The sequence below is a fragment of the Ailuropoda melanoleuca genome, chromosome 8, assembly GCF_002007445.2.
Source record: "Ailuropoda melanoleuca isolate Jingjing chromosome 8, ASM200744v2, whole genome shotgun sequence".
NCBI classification, from domain to species: domain Eukaryota; kingdom Metazoa; phylum Chordata; class Mammalia; order Carnivora; family Ursidae; genus Ailuropoda; species Ailuropoda melanoleuca.
Genome location: NC_048225.1, coordinates 47,479,073 through 47,504,178, shown reverse-complemented (window position 1 = coordinate 47,504,178; position 25,106 = coordinate 47,479,073).

Here is a 25,106-nt window from a genome sequence, read left to right as displayed (position 1 = left end):
TAGCCCCTTCTCTATGTTTAGTTGTAGAGTTTATTCTGCCAGTCCTTGGGTCATTTTTCTGAGTTATTTATACTGATGTGAGAGTTATCTAGTTGTATTTGTGGGAGAAAGTGAATCTAGTATCCTCCTACTCCATTATCTTCCCTGGAAGTCTCTCAACTATTTTGCTTTTTTTCCGGTGGATAATATTTTCTACTGTGTGTGTGTGCGTGTGTGTGTGTGTGTAGATTTTTTTCTTTTCTTTTTCTTTCTTTCCTTTTTCCTTCCTCCCTCCCTCCTTCCTTCTCTCTTTCTTTTCTTTCTTTCTTACTTTTTTTTCTATAAATGATGCCAGCCATGAGTAAAAGACTATGGCAATTAATATTTAAATCTTGAAATTAGCATGCTGCCACCACCTTTTTGTCCTGTCAAGCCATGAGGAATGAGAGTTGAGTTGATTTATTTTATATTTAACCTGAGTTTGGTCTTTGATATTGTTTTTATTATATTTAGTACTTCAGATTGCTCCTGTGATAAACTACTTAGCATATGGCCTCCAGATTTTCTCTCAATTCTGCTTTATTTATTATCAGATCTCAATAGACCCTGCCTATCTGTCGCACACAAGGGATTTTTCAGTAATGATACACCTTACTCACTGGGAGTCATCCCTGGCATGGGACTTGGTGCAAGCCGTAAGTAGCAGAGATTTGGAGTAGGGTTCTTAATTTCATGATTTAGTCTTATATGTCAGCAGATTCTATGTGCCTTTACCTCACGGGTAGGCTTATCTCAGCATCCAGTAGCACATGATCCCTGACTCATGCTCAGGGGAGGTTTCAGGGAGCAGGTGGTTATTCTGTTCCTCCTCCAGAAGCAAACACTTCTGTCTTCTACTCAGTACAGGGTCCAGATAAGATCTATTTTCCTAATGTTTCTCCAGATACAGATGATCAATGAGTTGCGTATATGCAGTACGCTGACTATAGACAAGTTTCTACTGATTTTCTTGTTTCACCCTCAAACTTTAGAAAGACTGCCATGCTTGCAACAAAGAAAGGGTCTCTTGAGTCAAGATCTTCCCCAATCTTTCTGATGTCAGGTTGGTCTAGATATCTACCGTGTTTAGGGATACAAAGAATTCCAACTTGTCATACCAGCCACACGTGGTCTGTAAAAATTTGCTGAAATATGAGCTATCTTTTTCTTAACCATTTCTGTTTTGGTGAACACATTCTCCCACTGCTCCATCAAAGAGGAATCAGTTCATATGCACCACTTTATATTTGAGGGTTTAAACTCTTTAGATGTATCTCATTAGATTATCTTGCCATCTCAGGCCTCTCTTAGACTATAAAAAATATGACCATTTTCCATTTTCTTGTTAGAAAGAAGCAATGTTTTCCTAAGATTTTTAATATTTTAAGCTGAAATCTTTTGATGATTGCAAACTTTTTTATAGTTCAAATCTATAAAGTGGAGGACATGAAGCCAAGAGAACATGTGGCCTGCTTCTGGTCACATCACATGTTCCAAAAGAGCTTATTTTATAACATAGATCTACAAATTCCAGCTCAGTATTCTTTTCCTTAAGTAAAACATACTTAATGATATTGGCCTTTTTTTTTTTTAATTCAAGCCTTTTAGACTTTATATGCAAAATCCATTTTACTTACTCGGCATTCATAGCTGCAAAAAATTATGGTACAGAAACCTAGGATTTGACTCCTCATTACCCACCAGGACACCTGCCCACATAGGAAAATGCTTCAAGTAACAAACAACCAGGAAGGGGCTACTTTTAAAAATCATGTTTCTTCCATGAATAAAGGAACTATTTGCATTTAGCAAAGACTAATACTTTAAACACAAAGCATCTGGCAATAAATTGCTTATATGATCATGTTCTCTCAGGGATACTGTGGATCTTTCTGGTGCTTAATATAATTAAACCAGTTTAAAAGCTGTCAGAGCTATTTATTTACTTCCCTAGAAAGCTAGTTCAACTTTTCTTTTAATGAACATTGCCTTAGAATTAGAAATTTAAACATATAATATGTAAAAGGTGTAGAAATAACCTAAGAAAGGTAAAATTTTTGAGACAAAGCTACATCTACATAGATAATATCTAACTTGTAAGATAGAACAAAACATTTATTTACTCTATAGTTTAATTGATTACTTTTTTATTTTATCTTTTTTAAAAAAATTAATTATTTATTTGACAGAGAGAGAGAGCAAGCATGAGAGAGAGCACAAGCATGGGTAGTGGCAGGCAGAGGGAGAGGGAGAAGAGGGCTCCCTGCTTACAGGGAGCCCCATGTGGGATTTGATCCCAGGACCCTGGGACCATGACCTGAGCCAAAGGCAGATACTTAACTAAATGAGCCACCCAGGTGCTCCAATTTTGTTATTCTCTTAATCTGGTATAATCTTCATGGGCTTGGAACCCACTGGGTAGATTTAGACTTGCCAAATTAAAATATTTGTTTCCAATTAATCATTATTTCTTTCAATTTAAATAATTTGTTACTTCAAAGTTCATTTGCCTATAAGTCTTAGCTTAAATCTTTTGTATGGCTTTGTCTCCTAATTAAAGTATAAGTCTTTCAAATTGTCCTCATCTTGTCTTTCTCTTTCTCAAGTTTGCTTTAGTAGATAAGCAAATTGCTTTAGCAGATAAGCAAAATTGTTGTGTCTCTGCAACAGTGGAGAAGAAGGATTCCTTAGATTTACCTGGTAGAGAAATATCTACCTGGTAGAGGATGAAAGTAAAAAAAGAAGAAATGCATAAATAAAGGGCCCAAAATAGGAAGAGTATTTTTAATAATAAAGATATACTTATTTAATTTGCAGAGGCCATTAACACAATATCTTGCCCTTAAATTGTGATGATAGAAATCACCAAGGAGAATGTACATTAACTTGATGCCATCAAATGATCAAAAATATATAAAAAACACAAATGTTATTATTAATAGAAAGTACTTCTAAATTTTTTTTTTAGTATGAAAAAACAATGAGATTTTTAGTCTCACCTCTACCATGTAAAGAGCTTGGAAGCCAACCCTCAATTCTTAAATAGTAATAATAGAAAAAACTGAAAATCAATGACTTTTTGTGAACCCTTCAAAAAACAGATTACAGTAAAAACTGCCACTCCAAAATCTGGAGGTAACCCCTGGAGTCACAAATTGGGAGAAACAGTTAAATGGTAAATTTGACAAATTGATGGAGTCTGAGTTTGGACTAATGTGAGAAACTTTTGGAGGACTTTAGTCTTAAAGAGACCATATACTTCCATGGCTTTTACTTCTAATACTCCCACCAGATAATTTACAATAAAGATCCCCCACTTGACTCTGGCATGGAGAGAAGGAGAGCAATCCTTGTGAGATACCTCCAGAGCATTCTCCATAAGGAAAGATCTATATTCCAGAAGAAAATGCTTTATGAGAGACTCTTCCCAAGCCATAGAGAGAACATATTTCTTTCTTTCCATCCCACTTTAGAGAGTCTGGCTCACCAAAGGAGGGAGGCATCATTGAGAAACACTTGTGAAGCTCACAGTCCTGCTACACAGGTCAACTAAAAGACTGATAATAAACCATAAGACTACAGAACACTTTCCCTCTCTCATATTTTAACAGCACCATATAATAACACTGAAGCTGAAAGAATTGCAAAGTGCAGGATCCATCTCAGGAGTAGGTCTAAGGGAAACCCAATAACAAAAGGGAAGACTCCCCCCCCTCCCAAAAAAATGGCTTTAGACGAATTTGAGGACTTTGGCATGTAGAACCATGGTAAATATTAAGTGAAGTTCAATGCATAGCCAGATTAACATATAACCTCACACTAGAGGCCTATTTACCTCAACCCTATTATTCAATATATCATTTGGCTTTCAACAAAAAGTTACAAAGCATGCTAAAAGGCAAAATTAAAAAAAAAAAACAACAAACCCAACATATTCTTGAGACAAAGTAAGCATCACAACCAGACTCAGAATTGACATAGACTTTCAAATATTAGAGAGTTTAAAACAACTATGACTTAGATGTTAAGGGGTAAGATGGAAAATTAGAAACAATATACCAGATAGGTAGTATCATCAGAGAGATGGAAATTATAAGAAAGAATCAAAAGAAAATAATGAATCAAAAGCATGTTAACATGTTAACATAAACAAAGACTACTATTTCATGGGACCATTACCAATCTTGACACAGTCAAATTAACATTCAGTAAACATGAAGCATATCAGTAAAAACCTCCCAAACTGAAATGCAAATATAAAAAAGAATGGAAGAAAAACAAAAGCAAAACATAATATTCCAAAACTTTGGGACAATTTCAAAAGGTATGACATTGGTAACTGTAAAACCAGTAGAAGAAAAAAGAGAAAACAGACATATTTGAGGTAATAACAGCTGACAGTCTTACCAAACTAATGATAGACACCAAGCCATATATCTAGGTATCTCAGAAAACACCAAGCAGAATAAATAACAAAAAATTGACACATCATATTTGAATTGAAAAAAAAAATAAGACAGTCTTGAAAGAAAAAGAGGGAGAGGTGGGAAAAGACACATAACCTATAGAGAAATAAGTAAAAGAATTATAGTGGATTATTCATTGGAAAGCATGTAATCAACAACAGAGTAGAATGATATATTGATATTATTTAACTAAAAAGTCATTATCCTTGAATTCTATATCCAGCAAAATTGTCTTTCAAAGTGAAGGAGTAAAAAACACTTTTTCACACAAACAGAAAAAGAGAATGCATCACCAGGAGACCTGCCCTGCAAAAAATATTACTGATATAGTTCAGAAATTCAGATCTACATAAAAAAAGGAAGAGCCCTGGAGAAAAAATTAGGATAAAATTATATGTTTTCAGAGAGTCCAAGGTGGCAGAAGAGTAGGAGACCTTAGTTTCATCAGGAATTCAACTAAATAGCTATCAAATCATTCTGAATAACTGCAAACTCAACCAGAGATCTAAGAAAAGAATAGCTGCAACTCCACAAAGAGAAAAGCGACCACTTTCTGCAAGGTAGGAGGTACAGAGAAATGAATCTGAGGCTATATATGGGAAGATAAACCATGGAGGTGGGGAGCCACTATAAGATGGTTACTGGAAAGTGATACTAGCAGTGAAGCACAAAATCAGAAGTTTTAGAAGTCTGCTCCTGTGAGGAATATCCCTGCCCAAAACACGCTCAGTGGCAAAGTGGGGCAGAATCCTAGTTGGCACAGTGTGGTCTCAGGATTCTCAGGATCACAGGAAGACCAGGGATGCCTGAGTGCAGCAGAGTTTTCAAGCATCACAGCAGGGAAACTGACTGCTATCAGTGAGCCCAGGAGTAGGCTCTTAGCTGGGGCTTGCCACAAACTGCTAACTGTGGCAAGTTTGGGTTACTGCTCTCTGAGAGGGGACCCAACAAGCAGCAGAACCAGCAAGACCCCCCCACCTCTGTCCCTCAGGGAGGAGTGGCACAGATGTTTGCTGAAGTCTGCAGCGTTTGGAGACTCCAAATAGGATTGTGTGCCTGAAACACAAATGCTCAGTCTCAGGCTGGGTGAGCACAGAGCAGATTGAGACCAGAAAGACAGGAGTGATTGACTGCTTTTCCCTGAGGACAAACTGAGGAGTGGGGCCCTGAGCTCTTGGCTCTGGGGCTAGAGTTTGGGAGCCCACCATTTTCATTCTCATCCTCTAAAACAGTGAAGCCTTCAGGGAACAAAAGCCACATATAGGGATCCAGAGCAGATTACTTGGCCTGGCCACCTGATGGGTGGTGCAATTCTGCCTGGGGCAAAGACACTTAAGAATCAATGCAACCGGCCCCTCCCCCAGAAGATCAGCAAAGACCAAGTTTATAGATCATTGAGAATGGCAAAACTCCAGCACAAGAGGAATATAGCATAAAGAATATATTTCTTTTCCCCACAATTCTTTAGTCTCTCAATTTTAATTTTTTTCTCTTTCCTTTTTCAACCAATTTCTATTTTATCAAATCCTTTCTAGAATCTTTTTTAATTTTCATTTTTACAGTTACATTCTATCTTTTCATTGTATTTAATTTTATTTTTGTATATATATAGATATATATATGTTTTTCTTTCTTTACAATTTTGGGATGCAGTATTTCTAACAGACCAAAATACACCCAGAATCTAGTGTATGATTCTGTTCTCTTCACCTTCCTGATCATATTCTCTTTTTCCTCTCCTCTACTCCTCCTCCTCCTTTTTTTTTTTTTTTTTTTATTTTTTTTAAATTTTCCTTCATCTGAACTAAGGGTCTATCCAACAAGAAGATCTAACAATTGTAAATATTTAAGGAACTGGAGAAAGAACAGCAAATAAAGCCTAAACACAGCAGGAGAAGAGAAATAATAAAGATTAGAGCAGAAATCAATAAAATAGAAACCAAAAGAACAGTAGAATAGATCAACAAAACTAGGAGCTGATTCTTTGAAAAAATTAATAAGATCGACAAATTCCTGGCCAGACTTATCAAAAAGAAAAGAGAAAGGAGCCAAATAAATAAAATCATTAATGAAAGAGGAGAAATCACAACCAACACCAAAGAAATACAAACAATTATAAGAACATATTATGAGCAAATATATGCCAACAAATTAGGCAATTTGGAAGAAATGGATACTCTCCTAGAGATGTACAAATTATCAAAACTGAAACAGGAAGAAAGAGAAAACCTGAACAGACCCATAACCAGCAAGGAAATTGAAGCAGTTATCAAAAATCTCCCAACAAATAAGAGTTCAGGGCCAGATGGCTTCCCAGGGGGATTCTACCAAACATTTAAAGAAAAATTAATACGTATTCTTCTGAAGCTGTTTCAAAAAATTGAAATGTAACGGAAACTTCCAAACATTTTCTATGAGGGTAGCATTACCTTGATCCCAAAACCAGACAAAGGTCCCACCAAACAGGAGAATTAGACCAATATTCCTGATGAACATGGGTGCAAAAATTCTCACCAAAATACTAACCAATAGGATCCAACAGTACATTAAAAGGATTATTCATCACAACCAAGCAGGATTTATTCCTGGGCTGCAAGGGTGGTTCTACATCCACAAATCAAACAATGTGACACATCACATTAATAATAGAAAGGTCAAGAACCGTATGATCCTTTCATTTGATGCAGAAAATGCATTTGACAAAATACAATACCCTTTCTTGATTAAAACTCCCCATGGTATAGGAATAGAGGGAACATACCTCAGTACCATAAGAGCCATCTATGAAAAGCCCACAGTGAATATCATTCTCAATGAGGAAAAACTGAGAGCTTTTCCCCTAAGGTCAGGAACATGGCAGGTATGTCCACTGTCACCACTGCTATTCAATGTAGTACTAAAGATCCTAGCCTCAGCAATCAGGAAACAAAAGGAAATAAAAGGCATCCAAATTGGCAAAGAAGTCAAACTCTCACTCTTTGCAGATGACATGATACTGTATGTGAAAAACCCAAAAGACTCCACCCCAAATTTGCTAGAACTCATACAGGAATTCAGCAATGTGGCAGGATATAAAATCAATGCACAGAAATCAGTTGTATATCTATACACTGACAATGAGACTGAAGAAAGAGAAATTAAGGAATCAATCACACTTGCAATTGCACCCAAAACCATAAGCTACCTAGGAATAAACCTAGCCAAAGAGGTAAAGATCTGTACTCAGAAAACTACAGAACACTTGTGAAAGAAATTGAAGACACAAAGAAATGGAAAAACATTCCATGCTCAAGGATTGGAAGAAAAAATATTGTTAAAATGTCTATGTTACCTATAGCAATCTATATATTCAATGCAATTCTTATCAAAATCAACTTTTTTCACAGAGCTGGAACAAATATTCCCAAATTTTGTAGGGAACCGGAAAAGCCAAAGGAATGTTGAAAAAGAAAACCAAAGCTGATGGCATCACAATTCTGGACTTCAAGCTCTATTACAAAGCTGGAATCACCAAGACAGTATGGTGCTGGCACAAAACAGACACACAGATCAATGGAACAGAATAGAGAACCCAGAAATGGACCCTTAGTTAGTCAATTAATCTTTGACAAAATAGGAAAGAATATCCAGTGGAAGAAGGACAGTCTCTTTAACAAATGGTGTTAGGAAAATGGGATAGTCACATGCAGGAGAATGAAACTGGACCATTTCCTTACATCATACACAAAAATAGACTCAAAATGGATGAAAGACCTAAATGTAAAGGACAAACTAAACTTTTTGAAGAAAACAAAAGAGAAAGTCTAGTTAATCTTATGTTCATGACAGGATTTTAGATAAAACATGAAATGCATGATGCATGAAAAAAATTATTAATTGGAATTTATTAAAACAAAAAAACCTTTCATTTAGTAAAAGACACCATGAGGAGACTCAAAAGACAAACCATAGCCTGATAAAATAATTTGTAAGACACATATATGATAAAGGGCTTGTATTCAAAGAACTCTTGAAATTCAACCATAAGAAAACTAAGAACCAGTTTAAAAATGGGCAAAATATATGACTAGTCATCTCACCAAAGAAGATGTACAAATGTTAAATAACATATGGAAAAATGTTCAATGTAATTTAACATTGCAAACTAAAACAACAATGAAAACCACTATAAATTTATTAGACTGGACTAAAATCCAAAACTGACAATATCAAATTCTGGTAAGGATGTTGAACAACTGAAGGTCTTATTCATGACTGAAATGCAAAATATTCAACCACATTAGAAGACAGTTTGGCAGGTTTTTTTTTTTACAAAACTAAACATAGTTTTACTGTATGATTCAGAAATCATACTTCTGGGCATTTGCCCAAATGCATCAAAAACTACACTCCCACAATGTTTATAGTAGTTTTGTTCATACTTGCCAACAATTGGAGGCAAGCGAAAGGTAATTCATGGGTGAATGGATAAAGAACTCTGTCAGCTAAGAGGGTCTAGAAACAATGACAGCCAGTAGCAATGAGCACACATAGTGCTGAACTTTTGGTTTCTAAAATCAATCTGTTTATAGGAAGGATTCTTGGGAGAATGACTGATTCTAGGACTATAGCAGGAAATACAAAAAATGGGTCAAGAGCATTTTGTAGTAGCAAAACTTTAGGAATACACACACACACACACACACACACACACGATATGGAGGTATGTCAAAGAGCTAGAAAACAATTGAAGAACTGAGTGGGCAAAGTTAAAACAATTTGGATAACAAAATAAAGTCCTGTTGGCTTATAACACCAAGTACAAAATAACTGTCCATGTGTTCATACCGGTAGAAATAAATGATTGAGGGGCGCCTGGGTGGCACAGCGGTTAAGCGTCTGCCTTCGGCACAGGGCGTGATCCCGGCGTTATGGAATCGAGCCCCACATCAGGCTCCTCCGCTATAAGCCTGGCTTCTTCCTCTCCCACTCCTCCTGCTTGTGTTCCCTCTCTCGCTGGCTGTCTCTATCTCTGTCAAATAAATAAATAAAATCTTTAAAAAAAAAAGAAAGAAAGAAATGATTGAATAAATTTAAAAAATGAAAGAGAAGAGACAAATTCTCCATGAAGAATTCTAAATAATTTAGGAACATGCTCCATACTCCAGGAAGTGGAACAACACCCCCCACCTCCTTAAGTGTGGGCAATACATAACAATTTCTTCCAAACTACAGGAAATAAGGAAGAAAAGAATAACTTTGTGGTGAAGAAATCTGACAAACACTACCTCTGTTAGGCATTAACAACAGGACCGCAACATCAACAGTGATAGATGGATAGCATGTACCCTTGATATGATGTGATGAAAATAGAACTTTAGCTTTGTGATCTTCATGAAATCCATCACTCCACTCTAATAATGGGAAAGATTTTACACAAATCTCAATTGAGGGGGAACCTGAGTGGCTAAGTTGGTTAAGCATCTGCCTTCAGCTAGGGTCATGATCCTAGGGTCCTGATATTGAGACCTGTGTTGGGCTCCCTGCTCAGCAGAAGCCTGTTTCTCCCTCTCCCTCTGCCCTTCCCCACCCTCCTTGTTCTTGCTTTCTCTCTGTGCTCTCTCTCCCTCTCAACTAAATAAATAAAATCTTTTTTAAAAATCTCAATTGAGGGATATTCTGAAAAACTATCTCACCTCAAAACTGTCAAGGTCATCAAAGACAAGGGAAGTTTGACAAATTGTCATAGCTAAGAGGAGGCATAACAACTAACTGTAATGTAATGTGGTAACTTGGATAGGATCATAAAACAGAAAAAGGATATTAGGTAAAACTTAAGTAAATCTTAATAAACTATGGACTTCAGTTAATAATAATGCATCAATATTGGTTACTTAATATTAACAAATATGTCAGACTGATGTAAAATGTTAATAATGAGGGAAACTGAGTATAACATGTCCTCACTGTACTATCTTTGAAATTTTTCCATAAACCTAAAAAGTTCTAAAAATAAATATTTATTTAAAATAATAAGGCAATGAAGCATGATTTATTACAGAATTACAATGTAAGATCACTGAACTAGGAGTTAGGAGACCTGTGGAGGGATCTCCATCATGCAGTCATTTCTCTGTGTAACCTTGAGCATATCACTTAACCTCTCTGGGCTTTTGATTTCTTACCTATAAAAATATGAATTTTGTAATAAAATGTCTCTGCTTGTTTTTAAATTATGTTCCTAATCTAATGACTCAGCTCAATAAATCTTTATCCCACTCATTTTGATTTTTTTGAGAGGATTTGATTCAGGAGGAAAATTCCATTATCTTTGTTTTGTATGTGGATTCTTTTTCTATTTGTACCCCATGTATAAATAATACACAATGACAGGGCAATTTCATCCCAATTTCAGTGTTTCTGAAAATGTCCATATGAATCTAAAATGTGAAGCTTGTTACCAAGTGGACATGTTTCAAAATAATTTATAATTCTTCAATACCTTTTATACCTTTTTTATAGTTGTTATTATTGTTAGGGTTTGTGATAATGGGACACTTTGGCCATTTTGTAGGGTCTAAAATTACATTAAAAGATAGCTTAACAAATAATTTTATCATATTTCTATATTAAGAGATGTTTAACAAACTATTTTATATGTTCACATCTCTTTTGATATTCACAACAAAGTAACCATTGTTTTAAAGAAAAGAAAATGGGGGGCGCCTGGGTGGCACAGTGGTTAAGCATCTGCCTTCGGCTCAGGGTGTGATCCCAGCGTTATGGGATCGAGCCCCACATTAGGCTCCTCCACTATGAGCCTGCTTCTTCCTCTCACTCCCCCTGCTTGTGTTCCCTCTCTCACTGGCTGTCTCTATCTCTGTCAAATAAATAAATAAAATCTTTAAAAAGAAAAAAAAGAAAATGGAAGCACAGATAGCTCTATAAGTAGCTCAGATGCAATACACAGCAAGTAAGATATAGAGTCGTAATCAGGCTTCAGTCTTCTTACTCTAAGTGGAGAGTTAATTCTATTTGGACCACAAAATGCCACTTAGCATAGAACTTAGCACCTGGTAAGAGCTCAAAAATATTCGTAGCATAAATAATTGACTCCAGTTTTTCCAGTTAGGGTATAGCCAACTGTTAAATAATAGTATTCCCTACGTAGCAATTATAAAAGGCCAACGATAAAATCATTGCCTTTTTTAGGTCATCAGAGATTCATGATTACAAAACAGTCAGGTGAATTCTAATCTGACAAGCCTCCTTGAGGAGAAAGCAGACATGGTAGAACATGAGAGGGAAAGGTGGCAGCCATAAAAGAATTAAAGAAAATTGAAATTTAAACAAATTCTTTAAGGGCGATCATAGGCTGGTGTGACAGTTCAGAATCTCTGGAGCCCCAGAGAGAATGGTAGTCTGCATCCTCTCAACATTTCCTCGTTATAAGTGTCCACAAAATGCTCATTACAAAAGACTGACAGTGGAGTCTGAAAATGGAGAAAGTTTCCTTCAAAGTGTACAGGTACATCACACTGTCAATTTTTGTGATCCTTCTCTCATAAGAAGCACAAGCATAGGAAACCTGATAAAGAACATCTGCAAATATCCTACATCTTACATCATATTTAATGGGGAAAGGCTGTTTCTAAGGAGACTTAGACTAAGGAGAAAGCAAGGATATTCATTCCCAAACCATTGTTTAGCACTGCACTGGAGCTCCCAGCAAGAAAAAGGAATGTGGTATGATACTATAGAAAAACCTAAAGACTCCTCAAAAAACTACTAGAAATGATAAATGAAATCAGTAAATTCACAGGATTCAAAATCTGGTGTATAGAAATTCAATGTACAGAAATCTGTTGCATTCCTATACACCAGCAGAAAAACAAATTAAGAAAACAATCTCATTTACAATTGCACCAAAAATAATAAAATACCTAGGAATACACTTAACCAAAGTGTTGGAAGATCAGACCTGTATTGTGAAACTATAAAACATTGATTAAATAAATTGAAGACAACACAAAGAAATGGAAAGACATTCCATGCTCATGAGTTGTAAGATAAATATTGTTAAAATGTCTATATTACCCAAAGTAATCTACACACTTAATGCAATCCTTATCAAAATACCAACAATGTTTTTCACAGAACTAGAATAGACAATCCTAAAATTTGTATGGAACTACAAAAGACCCTGAATAGAAAAAAAAATCTTGAAAAAGAAAAACAAAATTGGAGGTATCACAGTTCTGGACTTCAAGTTATATTACAAAGCTGTAGTAATCAAAATAGTATGGTACTGGCATAAAAACAGACACAGAGATCAATGGAACAGGCTAGAAAGCCTGGAAAGAAATCCACAATTTTATGGTAAATTAATATTTAACACAGCAGGAAAGAGTATCAAATGAGTAAAAGGTAATCTCTTCAACAAATGGTGCTGGGAAAACTGAACAGCTACATGCAAAAGAAAGAAACTGGACCACTTTCTTACACCATACACAAAAATAAACTCAAAATGGATTAAAGACCTACGTGTGAGACCAGAAACCATAAAAATTCTAAAAAAGAGCATAGGCAGGAATTTTTCTGACATCAGCCATATCAGCATTTTTCTAGATATGTCTCCTAAGACAAAGAAAATAAAAGCAAAAATAAACTATTGGGGCACATCAAAATAAAAACATCTGCACAGTGAAGAAAACAATCAACAAAACTAAAAGGCAACCTATGGAATAGAAGAGGATATTTGCAAACGACATATCCAATAAAAGGTTAGTATCCAAAATATATAAAGAACTTATACAACTCAACACCCAAAAAACAAATAATCTGATTAAACAAATGGACAGAAGATATGACCAGACATTTCTCCAAAAAAGGCATCCAGATGGCCAACAGACACATGAAAAGATGCTCAACATCAGTTATCGTCAGGGAACTGCAAATCAAACTACAATGAAATATCAACTCAACACCTGTCAGAATGGCTAAAATCAACAACGCAAGAAAAAACAGGTGCCGGTGAGTGTGTTGAGTAAAAGGAACACTTGTACACTGTTGGTGGGAATGAAACTGGTGCAGCCACTGTGGAAGACAGCATGGAGTTCCTCAACAAGCTAAAAATAGAACTACTCCACGATCCAGTAATCACACTACTGGGTTTTACCCCCAAAATGCAAAAAACATTAATTCAAAGGGATACATGCACCCCTATATTTATTGTAGCATTATCTACAATAGCCAATTATGGAGGCAGCTCTAGAGTCCACTGCTAGAGGAATGGCTAAAGAAGTAAACACACACACACACACACACACACACACACACACACATTGGAAAGTTACTCAGCCATAAAAAAGAATGAAATCTTGTCATTTGCATTGACATGACTGGAGCTTGGAGAATATAATGCTAAACAAAATAGATTAGTCAGAGAAAGACAAATACCATGTGATTTCACTTATATGTGGAATTTAAGAAACAATACAAATGAGCAAAGTGATTTAAAAAGAGAGAGAAAGAGAGATACACAAAGAAACAGACTCTTACTTTTTTTTCTGGAAAAAACACAACAAATTTTATTTAAATACATACCTGAGCTTAAGAAAGAAAGAAACAAACAAAAGGTACTAGAAACGATAGGAAAATTAAAATCAATTTGCAAAAGTCAAGATGAATACTACACATTCCATAAGCTGCTGGTACAGCAATTCTGTACCTTGAAATATATTGCCCATAGGAAGCAGGAGATAAAGCTTTGGGCTTCCAAAAACTGATTCATATGTGATGATTGCAAAAATATCTGCACCATTAGTGAGCTGTACCATTAGTGAGCCTGAACTAGGAAAAATATAAATATATCTATCTACTGGGGCATGAAGAAACCAAGGCAACTGTCTCTGACTCATTTCTATGGGATTGAGGAAATCTCTGAAAGCACATAATAACAACTATAAACCCACCAGGGTAAGTTTTAAATATGCAACATCTGTGCTATAGGGAAACCCAGGATAAGATATTAACATAAAATTTGGCCCTGGCTGGATATTGCTAAGGTGCCAGGTAGAATAAAAAGCAAAAGATTTCCAAGGGATGTTTCCCACATGTTGTATCACAGCCCCTTGATCTTTCAACCTCCTATCCATACTGTTGGTTGGATAGATAGAACATGTAATATTTATACTTCCCAAACTTTCTTTCCCATGAAGGTTTCAATGTGAATTAGGTTCTTCCAGTTAGATGCATTTGCGTGAGATTTGGAACACTATTGCTGTGGCAGGGACATCTTCCTGATGCACTGCTGCTAGAAAGCAATGTGATGACATTGAGTGATAGATACAACTGAGACGACCAGAATTAGCATTTCAGTATCCAGCTGTCATCTCCATGAAGATCTAAGGCATACCTCTTATATAAGAGTTAAATGTGCCAATTGGGAAGAAGTAGGTCTCTGAAATTTAGAATGGACCCAAATGGGTAGTTTCAGATATACACTACAGTACCTCCATAGATTCTTATCTATAAAGAGCAAACTGATGGTTACCAAAGAGGTAGTGGGTGGGGGAATAATGATATAGGTGATTGGGATTAAATAAGCACTTATAATGAGGACTGAATAATGTATAGAATTGTTGAGTCACTATATTGTAACCCTGAAACTAATATAACACTGTATGTTAAATATACTGGAATTAAAATGTTTAAAAAACCTAATAAAAAAAAGAAAGTGTGTGAAAAAAAAATAAAAAATAAAACATAAAGTGGGTCTCCTGTAGGCAGCATGTCATTGGATCTACCTCCAACCATCTCCTCTTCCCCACATTCAGTCATGCTTTTGATTTTGTTTAGTAAATTAAACACATTCATGTTTAAAATTAGCTATTGATTGGTAAGGGCTTACTACTGTCATTTTGTTAGTTGCTTTCTGTTTATTGTAATTCCTTTGCTCATTTTTTCTTCTCTTGCTGTTAACCTTTATGATTTTTTTCATCAGAGTATACTTTCTTTCTTTCTTTTTTTGTTTTGTTTTGTTTTATCTTTTTGCAGAAGTTTGAATTTCCAAAAAGGTGCTGAATAGAAATAGTTAGAGTACTGCATTGCTTTTTCTTTTTTTCCTTTTCTTCTTTTTTTAACTGGTTGTACTGGGAAAGTAGTTTCCCACCCTTATGTATGATGTTAGATTTATCCTTTCTATATATACCATTCATTTGGTTATGAAGGTTCCCTTCTTGTTCTATATTTTGGACTTTTTGTTATGAATGAGTCTTTAGTTTTCTTAATTTTTTTAAAGATCTATTGATATAGACATGTGGTTTTTCTGATTCAATATGTTAATAGGATAAATTATATTGATGAACTTAATGTCTAGTCTTATATTCATGGAATGAACACCATTTCATCATGACACATAATCTTTTTATATATCCCTTTATTTGATTTTCTAATATTTTGTCAAGGAGTATTTCCTCTCTGTTCACAAAAGATATGGTCTGTATAATTCTTGTAATCTCTTTATTTGTAAACTTATCCCTCCACTTCTATTTTCTTGAAGATGTTGTGTAAATTTTCCATCATTTATTATTTAAATATTTGTTAGCATTCATTGATGAAGCCATCTGGAACTATAACCTTCTTTTTTTTATAAAAACCTATGAAAGTATGCAGATGATATGAACAGACACTTTTCCAATGAAGACATACAAATGGCTAACAGACACATGAAAAAAACGTTCAACATCACTAACCATCAGGGAAATTCAAATCAAAACCACATTGAGATACCACCTTACACCAGTTAGAATGGCAAAAATTGACAAGGCAAGGAAACAACAGATGTTGGAGAGGATGTGGAGAAAGGGGAACACTCTTACGCTTTTGGTGGAAATGCAAATTGGTATAGCCACTTTGGAAAACAGTGTGGAGGGCCCTCAAAAAGTTAAAAATAGAGTTGCCCTGTGACCCAGCAATTGCACTACTGGGTATTTACCCCAAGGATACAGACTTAGTGAAGAGAAGGGCCATATGCACCCCAATGTTCATAGCAGCATTGTCCACAATAGCTAAATTGTGGAAGGAACTGAGATGCCTCCAACAGGTGAATGGATTAAGAAGATGTGTTCCATATATACAATAGAATATTACTCAGCCATCAGAAAGAACAATTACCCAAAATTTGCAACAACATGGACGGGACTGGAAGAGATTATGCTAAAAGAAATAAGTCAAGTGAAGAAAAACAATTATCGTATGGTTTCACTCATTTACGGAACATAAGGAATAGCAGGGAGATTGGTAGGAGGAGGAAGGGAAGAACAAAGGGGGGCTAAACAGAAAGGGGAATGAACCATGAGAGACTATGGACTCTAGGAAACGAACTGAGGGTTTCAGAAGGGAGAGGGGTGGGGGACTGGGATAGGCTGGTGATGGATATTAAGGAGGGCACATATTGCATGGAGCACTGGGTGTTACACGCAAACAATGACATGGAACACTACATCAAAAACTAATGATGTACTGTATGGTGACTAACATAACATAATAAAAAATTTTAAAAAAAACCTATGAAGGTTTTTATTCATTTTCTTTAATAGATTTAGGGTTATTTAGATTATCTATATTTCCTCACGTAACTTTTAGTAATTTGTCTTTCAAGGGTTTGATACTTTCTATTCAAAAATGAAATTTGATAGCATAGAGTTGTTTATTTATTATCCTATGAATATCCTTAAGGTTAGTAGAAATGTCCTCTTCTTCATTTGTTATGTTGGTATTTTATATCTTCTATCTTTACTTACTGGTTAACCTGTCTAGGGTTTTATCAATTTTATTGATCTGTTTAAGAATCAGTTTTGTTTTTTATTTTATTTTGTTTTCAGTTGTATTAATTTCTGCTATAATTTTTATTATTTTTCTGTGTTTGCTTTAGGCTTCAATTGATCTTCTTTTTCTAGTTTCCCTGAAGACTGTCTTTTCTTGCCTACTTGCATGCCTTCTAAATTTTTGTTAAGATAAAGATATAATAAGATTTGAGGTCAATAGGACTCCAGTGTGAGAAATGATTTTAATCTGCCTAGGAGTGAAGCATGAGAATGTTTCTGTGGATAAAAGAGTTGTCAAATTTCTCTAATGTCCTTTTTTTTTTGTCTCTTCTCTTAACATTGGGCTTCCCTAAATACTTCTTCTCAGTGATAGTCTGTAGTCATACAATTGTTTTAGCTATATCCACTGTTATACTGAAGCCCTGTTGCTGTGGTGGTACAGTATTTTGTTGGGGGAGGAGAAACAAGCATTCTACAATGCTTTGATTAAATCTTAGTCTTTTAGTAGATCTTTCTCTTGGGGACATAACTTTCACAAGAGTTTCTATGGTGCTATAGCTTTCTTCCCTCCTGCCTTACCACCTGCTTTCCTGATGGCAGCCCTCCTAATCTTTTCTCTTGAACTCTTGAACCCTATTGACTATGTTTTTTTCCTACTTCTTAGATAAAAGTACAGCTAAGGGAGCTGGAATGGGAGAAATTTCCTTTCACAAATCATCATGGAAAACAATCAGCTTAAAAAGGTAGACAGACATAAAGAAAAAAAGAAATAATGGAGATATTTAAAAAAAAACAGAAAACAAAAGATAAAATGTCAATAGTAAGTCCTCATATATCAATAATCACACTAAACGTAAATGGATTGATCTCACTAATCAAAAGGCAGATAGTGGCTGAATGGATTAAAAAAAAGAGAGAGACCAAATTATATGCAGCCTTCAGCTGACTTGATTCAGCTATAAAGACAAACATAGGCTCTCAGTGAAGAAGTGAAAGGCGATACTAAGGTGATACTCCAAGCAAATGGTAACCAAAAGAAAGCAAGTGTCTTTGTATAAGACAAAATAGATGTCAAGCCAAAAATGCTAACAAGAGACAAAGAAGGTCATTATATAACAATAAAGGGGTTAATATATCAAAAAGATACAATCATAAATGTATATGCTCCCAACATCCAAGCACCAAAATATTTTAAGCAAATAATAACAAAACTTAGGGAGAAATAGGCAAAAATATAATAATAGCAGTGGCTTCAATACCCCACTATCAGCATTAAATAGATCATCCAGACAGAAAATAAGAAAATGTTGGAAGTAAACCACACTTTGAACAACTGGACCTAAAAGACATATCTAAAACATTACATCCAACAGGAGCAGAATACACATTCTTCTTAAGTGCACACAAAATATTCTCCAGAATAGATTATATGACAGGTCACAAAACTGATCTCAGTGGATTAAAGAAAACTGAAATCATACCAACTATCATTTCTGACTACAATAGCATGCAATTAAAAATCAACAAAAGGAAACTGAGTAGATCTTCAAATATGTGGAAACTAAACAACACATTTCTAAACAACCAATGAACTGAGAAATCAAAAGGGAAATTAAAAATATCATAAACAAAATAAAAATGAAAATACAACATATTAAATTTTGTGGGATGTAGAAAAAGCAGTTTTGAGAGGAAGTTCACAGCAATAAACACATATATTAAGAAATTAGGAAGATATCAAACAATCTCACTTTACACTTCAAAGAACAAAAAAAAAAAAGAAAAAGAAAGAAAGAAAAAGGAACAAATTATGCCCAAAATCAGCAGAAGGAAGGAAATAATAACAATCAAAGTGGAAATAAACAAAATAGAAAATAGAGATAAGCAAAAAAACACTAAGGATCAAAAAACTAAAAGCTGATTCTTCAAAAAATAAAAAGAATTGACCTACCTTAACTAGACTAGGAAACAGAGAAGACTCAAAATTAGAAATGAACAAGGAGACTTTGCAGCTGATACTAAAGAAATACAGAGCATTATGAGTCTACTATGAATAATTATATGCCAAAAAATTACATAACCTAGAAGAAATGGATACATTTCTAGAATTGTACAACCTACCAAACTTGATCAGGAAGAAACAGAAAGTCTGAGCAGACCAATAATGACTCAAGAGATTATGTCAGTAATAAAAACAAACAAACAAACAAACAAAAACTCCCAACACAGAAAACTCAATCCATCAGCTTCACTGATGAATTCTATCAAAAATTTAAAGAATTAATACCAATCCTTCCCAAACTCTTCCAAAACACCAAGGAAGAGTGAACACTTCCAAACTCATTTTACGGATGCAACCATTACCTTGATACCAAAATAAGATATAGATATCATAAGAAAACTAGAGACCAATATCCCTGATAAATATAGATGCAAAAATTCTCAATGAAATATTAACAAACCTAATTCAAGAAGGCATTAAAAGGATTATACCATGACCAAATAGGATTTGAGGATGATTCAACATATGCAAATCAATAAATGAAATTCATCATATCAATAAGATGAAAGATAAAAATCACATGATCATCTCAAGAGTTGCAGAAAAAAATATATGAAAAAAATGCAACATCTTTTCATGATAAAAACACTTAACACTTAACAGATTGGTATAGAAAGAACATACCTCAGGGGCGCCTGGGTGGCGCAGTCGTTAAGCGTCTGCCTTCGGCTCAGGGCGTGATCCCGGCGTTGTGGGATCGAGCCCCACATCAGGCTTCTCCACTGGGAGCCTGCTTCTTCCTCTCCCACTCCCCACTTGTGTTACTTCTCTTGCTGGCTGTCTCTCTCTGTCAAATAAATAAATAAAATCTTTTAAGAAAAAAAGAAAGAAAGAACATACCTCAAAATAATAAAGGCCACAAGAAACCCACTGCTAACATTATGATCAATGGTGAAAAACTGAAAGGGTTTCCTCTGAGATCAGGTACAAGACAACACTCTCACCACTCCTATTCAATATAGTACTAGAAGTCCTAGCTACAGCCAGTTAGACAAGAAAAAGAAATAAAAGCATCCAAATCAGTAAGGATGAAGTGAAATTGTCACTATTTGCTGATGATATGATATTATATATAGAAAATCCCAAAACACCAATAAAAAAAACTGTTGCAATGAATCATTATTTCACTAATGCCACTAATGTGGCAGGATGCAAAATCAACTTATGGAAAGCAGTGACATTCCTTTACACTAATGATAAAAGTTTGGAAAAAGAAATGAAGAAAACTATCACATTCTCAGCAGTATCAAAAATAATAAAATATTTAGGAATAAATATAACCAAGGAAGTGAAAGATCTGTACGCTGAAAATTGCAAGACTGTTAAAAGAAATCAAAGAAGACACAAACAAATGGAAAGATATCTTGTGTTCATGTATTCGAAGAATATGTATTGGTAAAATGGCCATACTATCCAAAGCCATCTACAAATTCAATGCAGTCCTCACCAAAATACCAAAGGTATTCTCCACAGATATATAAGAAGCAATCTGAAAATACATGTAGAACCATACACACACAAAAGCATATAGCCGCAAACATCCTAAGAAAAAAGAGAACAAAATTGGAGGTATAACACTTTCTGATTTCAAACTATCCTACAAGGCCACAGTTATAAAAGCAGTATGGTATGGGGAAAGAAAAAAATAGACATAAACCAATGAAACAAAACAGCCAATAATTAAATCCTAGCATTTACAGTCAAATAATATTCACAAGGGAGTCAAGAACACCCAATAGGGTATAGATAGTCTCTTTAACAAAAGGTGCTGGGAAAACTGGAAAAAAATGCAGAATAATGAAAGTGGACCCATATCTCATACCACTCACAAAAATTAACTTAAAATGGATCAAAGATTTAAATATAGGACCTAGGCCATAAAACTCCTAGAAGAAAACAGAAAGAAACATTGATATTGGTCTTAGCAATGATTTTTTTAGACATGGTATCAAAAGTACACATAAGAAAAGCAAAAATCAACAAAAAATTAACAAAGACTATATCAAACTTAAAGCCTTCTGCACAGCAAAAGAAACAATCAACAAAATGAAATGGCAACGTACAGAATGGGAGAAAATGTTTGTAATCCATATGTTGGAGAAGAGGTTAATATCCAAAAATATAAAGAACTAACAAAGTTTATTAACAAATTTACCCAGCTGAAAAAAGTGCAGATAAACTAAATAGACGTTTTCCAAAGAGGCCATCAAAATAGCCAACAGGCACATGAAAAGATGCTTAACATCACTAATCATCAGAAAAATGCAAATCAAAACAACAATGGAATATCACCTCATACTTGTTAGAATGGCTACCACCAAGAAGATAAGAGACAACAGGTACTGGGGAGGATGTGGCAAAAAGAGAACCCTTCCACACTGTTGATGGAAATGTAAATTAGTTCAACCAATACGGAAAACAATATGAAGAGTTCCTTAAAAATTACAAATAGATCTACCACACAAACCAGCAATTCTACTTCTGAGTATATATGCAAAGGAAATGAAAACAGGATTTCAACAAGCTATATACACACCAATGTTTGTGAAAGTATTATTCACAGTAGCCGAAACAACCCAAATGCCCATCAACAGATTAATGGATAAAAAAGATGTGGTATATTAACACAATGGAATATTATTTAGCCACGAGAAAGGAAGATAGCCTGCCATTAGTGACAACATGGACAGACCTTGTGCACATTATGCTAAGCAAGCTAAGTCAGACAAAGTACTATATGATATTACTTACATGTGGAATCTAAAAAGAGTCAAATCTGAAAAAACAGAGAGTAAAATGGTGGTTACCAGGGATGGGGATAATATTGATAATGTTTAAGAATACAAACTTGAAATGAGTAGTAAAAAACCATAGAGCTCTAATACACAGTATTATGAATATAGTCAATAATACTATAATAAAATGATATAATAGGATAAATATGGCTTCAATGGCAATCATATTAAATGTATAATCATATTAAACATATAAATGTATCAAAGTAACACACTGTGCATCTTAAATTTATACATTATAATGTCAAATTAATCTGAAAAACTGAAAGATTAAAAAATAATAAAAACATTTCTAGCCAAAAAATTTTTTAAACCTGTATTTAATAAGGTAAATGGGATTAATGTATTGCAATGCAGTTTATGAGAGAATAAAGGACTTCAGTCCAGAAAAGAAGTATGGATATACATAAATACATGTACATTCATCTGGTTTACAACAATGATATGCTTAATAACAGGTACATTATACTGGGCGCTTATATGCCAGATAGTAGATTTAATAGATCGGATGGTTTACATGTAAAATTTTATCTGGTCTCCCAAACAACCCCTTTAAGTAATTATCATCTACATTTATTAGAGAAGAAATTGATACTCAGAAAAGTTATTACCTCTGCCAGGTCACAAAGCCAGTGATTACAAACTAGCATTTAAAAAGAGTTCTAAATGTTTCTAAAGGAATTGCTTGCAAATATTGTACTATTTTTCCTTATGAAGTATTTAAATTTATAGTTACTTAAGCTTGTGCACAAGTTTATCACCCTTCAAAATCTCTAGCAAGACTTACCTGCTTATATCCTTCAAGGAAAGAGAATTTAAAAATATAAGCCATTTAATTACTTTCATAGAACAAAAAAGGAAAATAAGATTTTAATTTTTACAAATATCTCTGGATATGTTTTAGGTAGCAAGTTGTAGTGGAAATGACTATCTGTCAAAATACCAGGTTTTCAATTCTGCCTTTCATTTACTAATTAAGCAAGTTGTTAAAATTCTCTCAAACTTAGTTTTATTTTCTGAAAAATATGGATAATATCACCAAACTTCCAGTACCATTGGGGATATCAAATAATGCATGGACCTAAAATTGTGATGTAAATTGTAAATAATTCTACACAATATCAGAGATTGTTATTTTTTGTTAGGAAGGGTCACTTATATTTTGGCATTTGAAAGTGACACTTGTTAATTTTGCTGACATTTAAAAAGTATCTTCATTTTCATTCTAGAAGTGTTTAGTTTCAGGGCTATGGAATTAACTAGAAAAAACTAGGAAAGCACTTCTTTTATAACATGAAGAAATAACTTAGCTATAAAATAAATTCAATCTGACAATTTGAGGTAATCTGCATTCCAGTGATGAATAATATCAACAAATGAAACAAAAAACAATTTTTAATCCATCTCCAATTTCCTCTGTGGTCATCTACCTGTTTTTCATTTTTGCTTTTCTTGCTATTCATGGGAAAATGAAAATAACACTGTTGTGTGGGTTGATTCTGATAAAATAAGGAATAAATAGGACAGAGTGAAAGTAAGTATGTATGAAAGTTAAGTTTCAACATAACTTCAACTCTGTAGGTATTCAACAAAACAGATTGCCAAACCCAAGATAATTTTATATATTTAATTGAAGATAAGTGAGACAATGATAGTGCCCTGAGGAGAGAAAAACGATAAGGAATTATGATTCCTATAGAAAGTAAGAGAACTTGTTGAGGATTTTGGTGTCCATATTCATTAGAGAAATCGGTCTGTAATTCTCCTTTTTGAGGGGGTCTTTGCCTGGTTTGGGGGATCAAGGTAATATTAGCCTCATAGAATGAGTTTGGTAGCTTTCCTTCTGTTTCTATTTTTTGAAATAGCTTTAGGAGAATAGGTATTATTTCTTCTTTGAATGTTTGGTAGAATTCCCCAGGAAAACCGTCTGGGCCTGGAGTTTTATTATTTGGAAGGTTGTTTATCACTGACTCAATTTCTTCATAGTTAATTGGCCTATTTAAGAAATCTATTTCTTCCTGTTTCAGTCTTGGTAGTTTATAGGTTTCCAGGAAGGCCTCCATCTCTTCCAGATTGTTTAGTTTTTTNATGACCAAGTGGGATTCATACCTGGGATGCAAGCATGGTTCAACACTTGCAAATCAATCAATGTGATACATCATATCAACAAGAAAAGAATCAGGAAACTTATGATCCTCTCAATTGATGCAGAAAAAGCATTTGACAAAATACAGCATCCTTTCCTGATTAAAACCCTTCAGAGTGTAGGAATAGAGGGTACATTTCTCAATCTCATAAAAGCCATCTATGAAAAGCCTACTGCAAGCATTATTCTCAATGGGGAAAAGCTGGAAGCCTTTCCCTTAAGATCAGGAACACGACAAGGATGCCCACTCTCGCCACTATTATTCAACATAGTACTAGAAGTCCTTGCAACAGCAATCAGAAGACAAAAAGGGATCAAAGGTATCCAAATCGGCAAAGAAGAAGTCAAACTGTCTCTCTTTGCAGATGACATGATACTCTATATGGAAAACCCAAAGGAATCCACTCCCAAACTATTAGAAGTTATAGAACAATTCAGTAAGGTGGCAGGATACAAAATCAATGCCCAGAAATCAGTTGCATTTCTATACACGAATAACGAGACTGAAGAAAGAGAAATTAGGGAATCCATCCCATTTACAATAACACCAAAAACCATACGTTACCTTGGAATTAACTTAACCAGAGACGTAAAGGACCTATATGCTAGAAACTATAGATCACTTTTGAAAGATATTGAGGAAGACATAAAAAGATGGAAAAATATTCCATGCTCATGGATTGGAAGAATTAACATAGTTAAAATGTCCATACTACCCAGAGCAATCTACACTTTCAATGCTATCCCGATCAAAATACCGAGGACATTTTTCAAAGAACTGGAACAAATAGTCCTTAAATTTGTATGGAA